Here is a 10,601-nt window from a genome sequence, read left to right as displayed (position 1 = left end):
TTTTAAGGCCCAGCAGGTATCAATTTGAGACTGAAGTACAATGACTTTCTCTCAGCGACGTTTTCCCTGAAAAATTTGGTTGATACTTGGAGCGTCCCTCGAGAAAAGAATAAATTGATTCTATTGTTCCTGGAGTGTTTCTCAGCGATTGAATTTTCTTTAGGGTTTTTGAATGGCAAGACCAAGCAAGTGAGCAAAACAATGGACACAAATTAATTTTGGAGCCACAGTTTTGATTAGACTTCGAAGCCCAACATGTTCATCTTTCATGTTACTGGCGCTGTCGTATCTTTGGCCAACTATCAAAGAAAGATCGAAACCCCGTTATACTAAAGTTTCTGTGATCAATTCTTGGGCTTCCGTTGATTTCAACAAGAAGAAGCTTATAAACTTTTCTTTAATGACATCTTCTGAGACGTAGCGAAAGCAGAGAGAAAGTTGCTCGTCACGACTGACATTCATGGTCTCATCTGCGATTACAGAAAAAAAAATTGGATTTTACTTTATCTGTTATTAATTTTCTCACGTTAATCGTAACTAGATTTAAAATTTCATTTTGAGTATTTCAAATCAACCATTGTTTATGTCGGATAACAAGATCTGTAAACGTTTCCTTATACCATTGAAGATCCTTACTCTGCATGTGCAAAAGTTCAAGAAAATTCACTCTATTTACGTCATAAGAATTATATGTTTTAGGACGATCTACATGGTCACCCCTAATGACAATGTTTTCCTTAGCAAGAGAAACTAGTGTTTCTATCACTTTTGAAAGATAAAGTCTGTCAGTTTTACTTCATTATCCCTTTAATTTTTTGGTTGAACTAACGAATTTCTGGTGCTTTTGAACGGATCCATGCTATCATTGAATTTTGATGGCTTACACTTTCAGAGTGTTTTTGCAATCTTTCTGGTTTTGACCATTTAATAAATGTGAATGTCTTACGAGATTTTGGAGAAAACTTCTCACAAGGGTAGCAAGTTACAGAATCAGAATCTTGACTATATGATACCCAAAGGAATTGTTTATACCAGTTAGCTTGAAATGATCGGCGAATCCCATAGATAATCTGAGATGGAAATTCAGAAAGTTGTGGTTGTTGTAGACCAGCAAATTTGAAACCACTAACTTTTTCTGCAGACTGAATTGTTTCATTTTGATCATCTTCTGAATCGTCATTAAACGAATAAGAATTTCCAATGAGAGGTTCTACCTTTTCCATAAGAGTTTCTTCCTGAAAAAGTGCCTCTTTCGAAACAGTTCTTTCGACTTTTGTCAAAGCTGGGTCAGTCAAACTGATTTCTTGAGCGTTTGAACCTGTATATACTTCTACTGACTGTTTAATGAACAAGTGATGAAGTAGAAGGAGTGGAACAAAAAACTTTGATATATACTTTTGCGATTTCAGAGAACTTTGGACTTCAACATATCACTGTGGCAGCTTTGAATACATTTGTTTCTATAGGCATTGTCCATGACCTTTTTACATTGTAAGCATTTGACTTTTTGACGATCACTTAGATGTCTCTTTCCCAGCATCTTTATACTTATTACGAAAAATATCTTGAATAGACAAAAAATGAAAGCTAATTAATCCAAAAATGGGAAAAAATTAATGAAATGAAAGTTACCAATGTAATGTTTAAAAACAATTATGTATTAATTCTTCAAATGATTCCCATGCCCTGGTCAGGCTAAAATACCCCAAAAAATGTCCAAATATTAATGCTTTAAATTTATTAAATTATTCACAAAATATAAATACATTTTAGATCAAAATAAGCATTTAATAATATAATTAAGAAAAAAATATTTGTTATTATCTAATTAGAATGGAATAAATTTTAAAAATTATTTTAGTTCTAAAAATACTTTATTAGGAGATAAATTCCTCCCCCCGCTAGTACAATGGTGTATCTACGGATTTACAGCCCTAACATCAGGGGTTCAATTCCTCTCTGTGGTCTCTCTAGATAGCCCGATGTGGCTTTGCTATAAGAAAACACAAAAGATACATACGAATTATAAAAACAAAAAATTCTATATATTTATTATTCATCCATAACGAGACGTAAAAGAAAAATAATTGATACAGAATTACATTGGTCATTGCATCATCTCGCTTGATCCATTGTTCAATTCTCGCAAACCCGATTGTCCACGACGACCCATAATGTCGATCTACGAATCATTTAACTACAACCTCGGTAAATATATAGCATGGGCATTTTCTAAATATGTAACATCAGCCGGCTCCTTTTTCAAAGACTCTTTTAACTTTAAATATATTCTTAATCAACTAAATCATACAGTCTTGATTGATCCTGTATTCAAGGCTCGGCTCCGTGCCAGCTGGCTGTCAACTTGAAGTAAGCAACGTGACAACAAGCTTTTCCAAATAAAACCCTATATTGGACTTTGGCCGTCTAGCTTCCATAAGGTTCGGAAGGAGGAAGTTGTTCTAACTAGACTACGCATTGGTCACAGTTTTTTAACTCATCGTTTTCTTTTAACTGGAACTGATGCACCAGTGTGTAGTTTGTGTAACACTCAAATCACTGTAAGCCACATTTTACTTTCTTGCCATCGTTACGACTCTCAACAACGGCACTATTTTAACCATGTTCTGTCCCAGGGTTTGTCTGTAACATTGGACAATGTTATTGGTGACAGTGACACTGTCCATCTTGATAAAGTTTTTAGTTTTTTAATGACCATTAATCTTTTTAATGTCATTTAAGTGTTTGATATTTATTCATTACACCTTTTTAATTGTGGTTCCCTTTTAAGAGTCTCAATCTCTCTAGTTCAATTGGAAATTGGAAAATGGCCATAACATTAAATAACTCAACATCAAGACTGGAAAGACCAACTTCAGGTGACTAACGCTGCTGTTTGAACTACCCGTTAGTCGTCCTGGCGAGTTGTTATTACAATTTTGCTGCATGTCTTTTAACACTTTTATTACTTTACTTTTTGATACTGGCCATAATGACACATAACCCGGAACCAGGACTGGAAAAGCCAACTTCAGGTGACTGACGGTGGTTCTTGTACTTACCTGTTAATCTTCCTGGTGGGTTATGATCATTACCATTCTGCTACAGAAAGTCCTTTACAACTTCTCTTACTCTGCTTTCTCTCTTAACATTGTAGACTAGGTGTCAACATTGGTTTTATGCTTTTTCTGTTTTTCAATGCTGTTTTGTTTTACCTTCATTTCCTTTTATGTATGTTACTACATTTACTTTATTTTTACCTTTTTACCGGACGTTTGGCGCAGAATGTCTAGCCGCTTTGTGCCATAAAAGATAAAATCAACCAACCAACCAACAGAAGTCCCAACCACTGAAGCCTGCAAGATAGCTTTAGAACTTTATATCCAAGACCCCAACCCACTGACACACATCCCCAGCAACCAGTTAGCAACCCTTATAGAATTCACTACCACCAAAACTAACTTTATGTACAATAACCAAAACTACCTACAAATAAATTACCTATGTATGGAGAATTCCGTGTCACCAATTCTAGCCAACATTTTTTATGACACAGATTGAATCACAAGCGATCAATTCAGCCTTACACCCACCACTATACTGGTACAGGTGTGTTGATCATACCTTCTATATTGGAGAAACAAGCAGTAAAATGGAAACCATATTCAAATAACACAAAAAAACACCTTCAAACGTTTTTGAACACTGCAAGTCAAATAAACACAACATAACCATAGAAAACACCCAGATACTAAGTCGGGAAACAAATATAAACAAACACAAAATCATAGAAGCCCTACATATACAACAACTAAAACCAAAATTAAACCAGTATAAAGGAATATCTTTACACCTATACTAATTACTGATCTAACATCCAACTGCAACATATCGTCCCTAAGTTGCAAACTCTCTCTTTGTTAACCTGAAAATAACCTAGGAAGGTCGACACGTTATTCTCTGCTTATCAATAAAAGTAATTAATTCCTATACCAGCCGTTCTGAGATCCATTATTCAATTGTAAACGAATATACGTACGCTCGCGCTTCGACGCTAAGGAAACGAGTGAAGGAATGAGCAAATCTTAATCTTGATATTTTGTCTTCTGTCCGATTCTTCCCTCATCCTTCCTTATTTTCTTTCCTTTTTTCTCTATTTTTTCTTTCATTTCCTTTTCTTCCCTTATTTTCTTTTTTCTTCAATCTTCCTCCTAGAGCATGTGGTTTTCTCCGAAGTGGGAGGTCAAGTGACCCCCCTTCCCCATATAGATGTACAAAAGAAAACTCTTAAACCTACTCCTTTGACCTAAATAACTATAAAAACATATACACACCAAATATTTAAATAAATCACAATGTCTAGGAAGACATATACATGCTTTGTAAAACATTAATTATATATATTCATCCCTTAAGTGATATTCGATTTTATGTTCAGTAAAAAATAAAGGATTTCAAAGCTTTTAATGTTATTTAATCATTAATATATGTTCCATTATTAGTAATTGATTCCAGCCAACGATTCACAAGCTTCTGAATGCTACTTTTATAAAATGTTAGGGGTTTGGAGGAAAAGAATGTAGAGAGGGTAGTTATGACATCTTCATGTGTTCCAAGCTCTTTTTCTATCAAGATAGTTTTGCAAACTTTGGAATAGATGATAAACAGATGAGGCAAGTTCTGAAAAATAAGAAGGATGTGGAAGGTTTTCCTAGTCTAGCTCTTCAATCTTTGCAGATGTGATCCTTGGTGTATGGGGTCTTGCATTATCCTGGTGTAACACAACATCTTTAAGATTGATCAAAGCAGGCCTCTTTTCTTTCAGTGAAACATTCAAGCGCTCTAACTGTTGACAATAGAAGGCTGATGTAATCTTTACATTGAGTGGGAGCAACTCAAACAGGATCACACCAACAATATCCCACCAAACGCTTAACAAGACTTTCCTTGGGTGGAGGTCCATTTTGGGTTGTACTTTAGCCAGTTTACCTGCACTAATCCATTGTCTACGGCACTTAATATTTTTATAATATATCCATTTTTCATCTTCAGTCACTAACCTGTCCAAAAAAGGTAAGTTACGTTCAAGAGAATGCAGAGAGTGCAAATGTCCACTCTTGCTCTGAGGTTGGCTTTTATCAAATTATGGGGGATATATTTCTCACGTTTTGACACCTTTCCAAGCTGTTGCAGATGACGGTGAACTGTTGAATGGGTTGAATTAAGCTTCTATGCTAGTTGGGTTAGTTTCTTTTATTTGCCTGATTATTTTTATACTACATATTTTAGTCATTAAAGCTTTCTACAAAGACAGAAATGATGATGCACTTTCTGTATTAAATTTTCGGACATTACTAATGGGATAACCTGATATATAGATAAACAGATAGGTATACTTTGCAGAATTTAGATAATAAATACACATATATAATTACTACACTTATCTATACAATTAAAGCGAAAACTTGGAGCTTTTCATACAGAAGAATCCTCCAACACAGCTGAAGTTTCTGTTGTGCCATTGTGGTCTTTTGAATAATCACACTGGTCTTCCTAATAGCTTTCTGAGTATGTACCATGTCCTCTGGGGCTCAGTGCTCTTCTCTTTCAAACTGTGTTAGCAAATCTTTAAGCCTGAAAAACTTTTCATGGAAGATACTAGGCACTTAGGCTTTCATTCACTTGGTTGTCTAACCCTAACAATGACATTTTAGAACTGCTAGCTGTATCAGCATGAACAGCGCTTTTATCTCACTTAGAGGCTTTATGGGAAGCTCATCTCTTTCAGACTTTAACTCTAAATCCATCAAGTGATGGTCATCATAGATGAAATTGATGATTTAGTGAAGTGCATCATTGTAGTTATCTCGTTATGGTCATAATGAAACTAGAAATGATGAATGCACAGTAATAGCTATCATATGAACGACCATATCTGGTGTTAATGTAGATTCTAGAGTTAGATCAGCTGAGTTACCCTCTTGCTGACTAGTATGTAGGCTTTTCCGTTTAAGGAACGTCTTCCCCATTCATGACATTAGGTGATCTCACCAGAGGTGTCTACACTTAACACGCCTACTATAATTGGTGATAAGACGCCCTTTGAACAAGAAACATCATACCACACTTACCATTAGTTCTGGTATTCTCTTCAGGTTTACGTTTGGCTCTTTTACCTTCATGTTTCTAAGCCATTATTTTCTTTTTACTTCAGGATGGGCTGGTATCTAGGGCAACATAGTAAAAAATCAGCGCATTATATTTCGTAGGCTTAATTGAATAAATACTCCATGATCCTCTCATTGTTCCTTGCAGAATTTTGTTGAACTAGAAAAATTATGATGACCCGGCATGGCCAAGCGTGTTAAGGCGTGCGACTCGTAATCTGAGGGTTGCGGGTTCGCATCCCTTTCATGCCGAACATGCTCGCCCTTTCAGCCGTGGGGGCATTATAATGTGACGGTCAATCCCACTATTCTTTGGTAAAAGAGTAGCCCAAGAGTTGGCGGTGGGTGATGATGACTAGCTGCCTTCCCTCTAGTCTTACACTGCTAAATTAGAGACGAATAGCACAGATAGCCCTCGAGTAGCTTTGTGCGAAAAAAACAAACAGAAGAATTAAACCGATACTTTCATGTTAGTAAAGTTGCCCTGTCCCTCTGTACAGTGTAAATAAATACATTCCATTTCCCGAACTGGCTGAATACATTAAGCTGTAATGAATGGACTTTCCTATTCCATATTGTTGACAACCACAAGCAATTAAGCCATTATTTCACCTTAATGCAAGTTGATCCATTCATTTTCTGCAGCTCCACAGTAAACTAAACATCAGCAAACCCATCCAGTCAAGAATTATTCAACTAAAAATTCACTCTCTGCTTCTAATCAGAATGCAATTCTCCTTTCTCTCTCCATATAGGACTCATATATAGTTAAGTTTTCTGGCAAATATTTTCAAGAGGAAACTTCCAGCATCAGTTCAGAATCACAGCTACTCTGCTGAGGATAGTGAAATTCACATATAAAATTAATTCAGTGTACAAAATTCAAGAGATCATAAAACCTTTTCATTCATCAGTTTCTCAACCAACGTAATTATTAGCACAGTCTTTACACAGTTAAATATATGACCACGACCTATCCAAGAAAAATCCTTCAATTGCATAATGAGTGTGATCTTTATAAAAATCACTTGGTCTTCTGGAAAGCAAGAGGACTCAAACAATTTCTTTCAGCTGCATAGTTAAACTGGATATGCAAGAACTTTCCAAGAGAAACTCTTTCGTTAGTTTTGGAGACCTTCGACTATCTTGGTGATAGTGGCAATTTTCTTAGAGTAAATTACAAGGGTGTTCACAAAACAAGAAGTTGCAATGCCCTTTCAGTCCTTGTTCTTTTAATTAATAATTATCCCAAAATGATTCATATTTCACATGTGTAACATGCAATAAATACGTGTTATCTTACATTAGCAACTGAGGGCTTGAAAAACAGCGTTTGCTGAACATTTGTAGTCCTTGTAACACAACCAAATGACTGTCCTAGCTCTGAAAATCAAATAGAAATAACACAAGATGAATATCATATGATAGCTTAGAAAGTAAGGATCACTATTTTCTTCTAATCAATAACTGTTCTAGCTACTGATTTTATCGCTAATCTTATCCATTTTGATCCAGATGGCGTCATCTGTACAGAATACAATTGGAGCTCTCTCGAACCTCTTCAGGTGCTTCCTTATCTGGTTTAACATAGCCAGATAAACACTAGAAAAATCCTCCTCTGTTATGTTGGATAATCTTAAGTGGTCCTTGAAAATGCTCTATCCTTTTCCGACTCATTGGTCTCAACTTTGATTCTTGGCCATACGTTGATAGAATTCATAGGATTTCAGTTTATCCATGTGTTGGATGCCCTTATATTCCTCCTCAATGCTCAACATCGTGTATCAGGGGACCAACGTACCAGAGCTTTAGGTGACCACCAGCCCAGTTACAGTCATGCTTCTTCCGTGTTACTAATAAATACTCCAAGCATACACAGTCTCCAAGCTAGAATGTTCTTCCTTCATTGTATATTGTATCAACTCTTCTGATGTATGGCAAATGTGTCTAATTCCTGGCATGGAGGCTCGTGTACAACTGTTAGTGTCATTTTCAACCACTCCACATAGACTTGTGAATATTATGGTGCATCTAGTCTAGGAGGTGTGTCTTATATCGCATCCACAGGGAGAATTATTTCTCACCAAAACATTAACATATTGCATAAGCAACCAATTGATTTCTGTTTACTTGTGCATTATGTCATCAGACGTACGACAAATGCTCAATCCAGTCATTTCAGCTTTGCAAATATCATATTGACAGTCCGTGTAAAAAAATCCACCAAACCATTTAACAAGGGCAGTGAGGTGAAGTGTACATCTTCACCAAAACCAATGTTGAGTACAACTCAGAGAACAATTGGCTGTTAAAATTATTTCCGAAAGCAGTGATGGACTGTATTGAACTGTCAATCAGCCCCTTTATTGAAATATCCAATAGAAACAAATATATATCTGCTTTCCTTGTTCATTTTCCAGGTGGGAACATTTGTATGCATTGCTATTTTTCAGAGGTGTTGAACCAACAGTTCTTTGTGCTATAAAAATGATGCTATATTGATATTGTCACTGTATGTCTAGATTCCAACATATATCTCAAAATTCGATCATTGTTGGATATTGACATTCTTTCAAGTAACATTTTAATAACTACCAGTCTTTGAATTGTGCAGAATCCGTAGAATCTCTCCCAAATGTGTCACAATACCATTAACTACAACACAGGTTATATACCATGTCTCTTTATTTGATAGAGTTGGTAAAACATGTCCTGCATCCTTTTTGTTGATAAAGTTCGTACAACATGTTGCCCTACATGTGTAACTCTCATACATATGCCTTAGACAGCAAACATGTACACTCAGTTCCTTAGTTTGTGCTAGTAGGTTAAGAAACGTACAGACTAGGAATTAATTTAGTATTTGTTCGTATCAGAACATTGCATTACGTTTAGTATCTATTAAACAGTTCCCAACTGTTACAGCGGTAAGTCTACAAATTTACAACGCTAAAATAAGAGGTTCGATTCACCTCGGTGGACTCAACAGATAACCTGATGTGGCTTTGCTGTGAGAAAACACACACACTCTATTAAACAGTAAGGTCATCACAAATATGGATCCGTGGTGTCGCTGCTAAAGTAGATTTCTTGTCAAGACACACTCTTACTGTGTAGCAAAAGAATCAATCTGTATTTCCATACATCTTTCCCAGTTGGTGAAGTATGGTCGTATTGTCCTATTGAAATACTACAAATCCAACATACAATCGTACTTTTAGTTTCATCCTATACCCGTGAGAGCACTGACTTAATTCCACTACAACTAGCATTGGTATTTGACAGGAACTTACTATCTCGTTATGGATACGCTAGCTCTAGCATTTCCTCTAAAGTTTCAGCTGCATCATCACACTCCTTGATCCATCTAATATTCTGATGAGTTGTAGTGAAAGTGGATAATGTAGTAGTCTTAGAAAGGTTTGCCATAAATTGTTAATAATTTAATGAAAACTAAAGGAAACTAAGAATATTTAATCTAATCACTGATTGAAGCCAGTCTCAAATTGATAAAAAACAGCAACTGCACTTTATGTTATCAACAGGAATAATGGTTTAGCAATGTTCCACCTTCTTTATCTCTGACTGTGTTAACCTCATATATTTTCGTTTAGATGTATTTTACTTCACACGACAAAGTTCAAGGCAATCCATTACGAAATACCTGAGATATAATATCTTAAATTTTGACGAATTTCTTCCTGTTGTTTTGTCTTCTCATCAAAAGTAAAGAAACTTCATTTGATAGAAAAACATACTTAATTTACAAAGATTTTTCAACTTTGGTACACTGATAGATCTTTACAACGTCCAATTACTAGTATCATTTGATGTAAATATGAACCACATGGTTAAAGTTATTCAAGAAAATACTGACTGCTTAAGGCAGTATAACTAATTATAATATTCGTTACGGAATGGTATAGAAGTGATGACAAAAACTGATAATCTAAATTATATGACATGTGTATGAAGGAAGCTATTGACACTGTTTTAAAGAGGAAAAACTACCACCATGTATTTTAAAGAATCTAGTTGGTTCTGTAAAGTAAAGGTCTGTTCCAAATAATACGGTTGTGATCCTCAAGCTAACGTTGGTTACTGTAGAATGTCACCTTATTTTTTATGGTTTATTGGTGCGTATTGACAAAATGTCGTGATATATAATCAAAAACATCTTTGATATGGTAAAAAAGGTGCTACCAAAAAGGATTCAGCTATATCTTTCTTATCAATGTGTAGCTGCCAGTTTGGTCACCACATTTTATTTCAGTACTTTAATTTGCACACTAAATAATTTTTAACCGCAAATTTTTCACACTTAAGGTGTTTTTGATCAGATAATTATAGCGCAGCTACATGTGGTATTTAACGATTACAATGTAGTCTACATTATTTTGATAAAGCATTAGCATTTTTTTCGCTTGATATAGT

The sequence above is a fragment of the Tachypleus tridentatus genome, chromosome 1 (assembly GCF_004210375.1).
Source record: "Tachypleus tridentatus isolate NWPU-2018 chromosome 1, ASM421037v1, whole genome shotgun sequence".
Classification (NCBI taxonomy): Eukaryota; Metazoa; Arthropoda; class Merostomata; order Xiphosura; family Limulidae; genus Tachypleus; species Tachypleus tridentatus.
Note: the sequence above shows the minus strand (reverse complement) of the source record.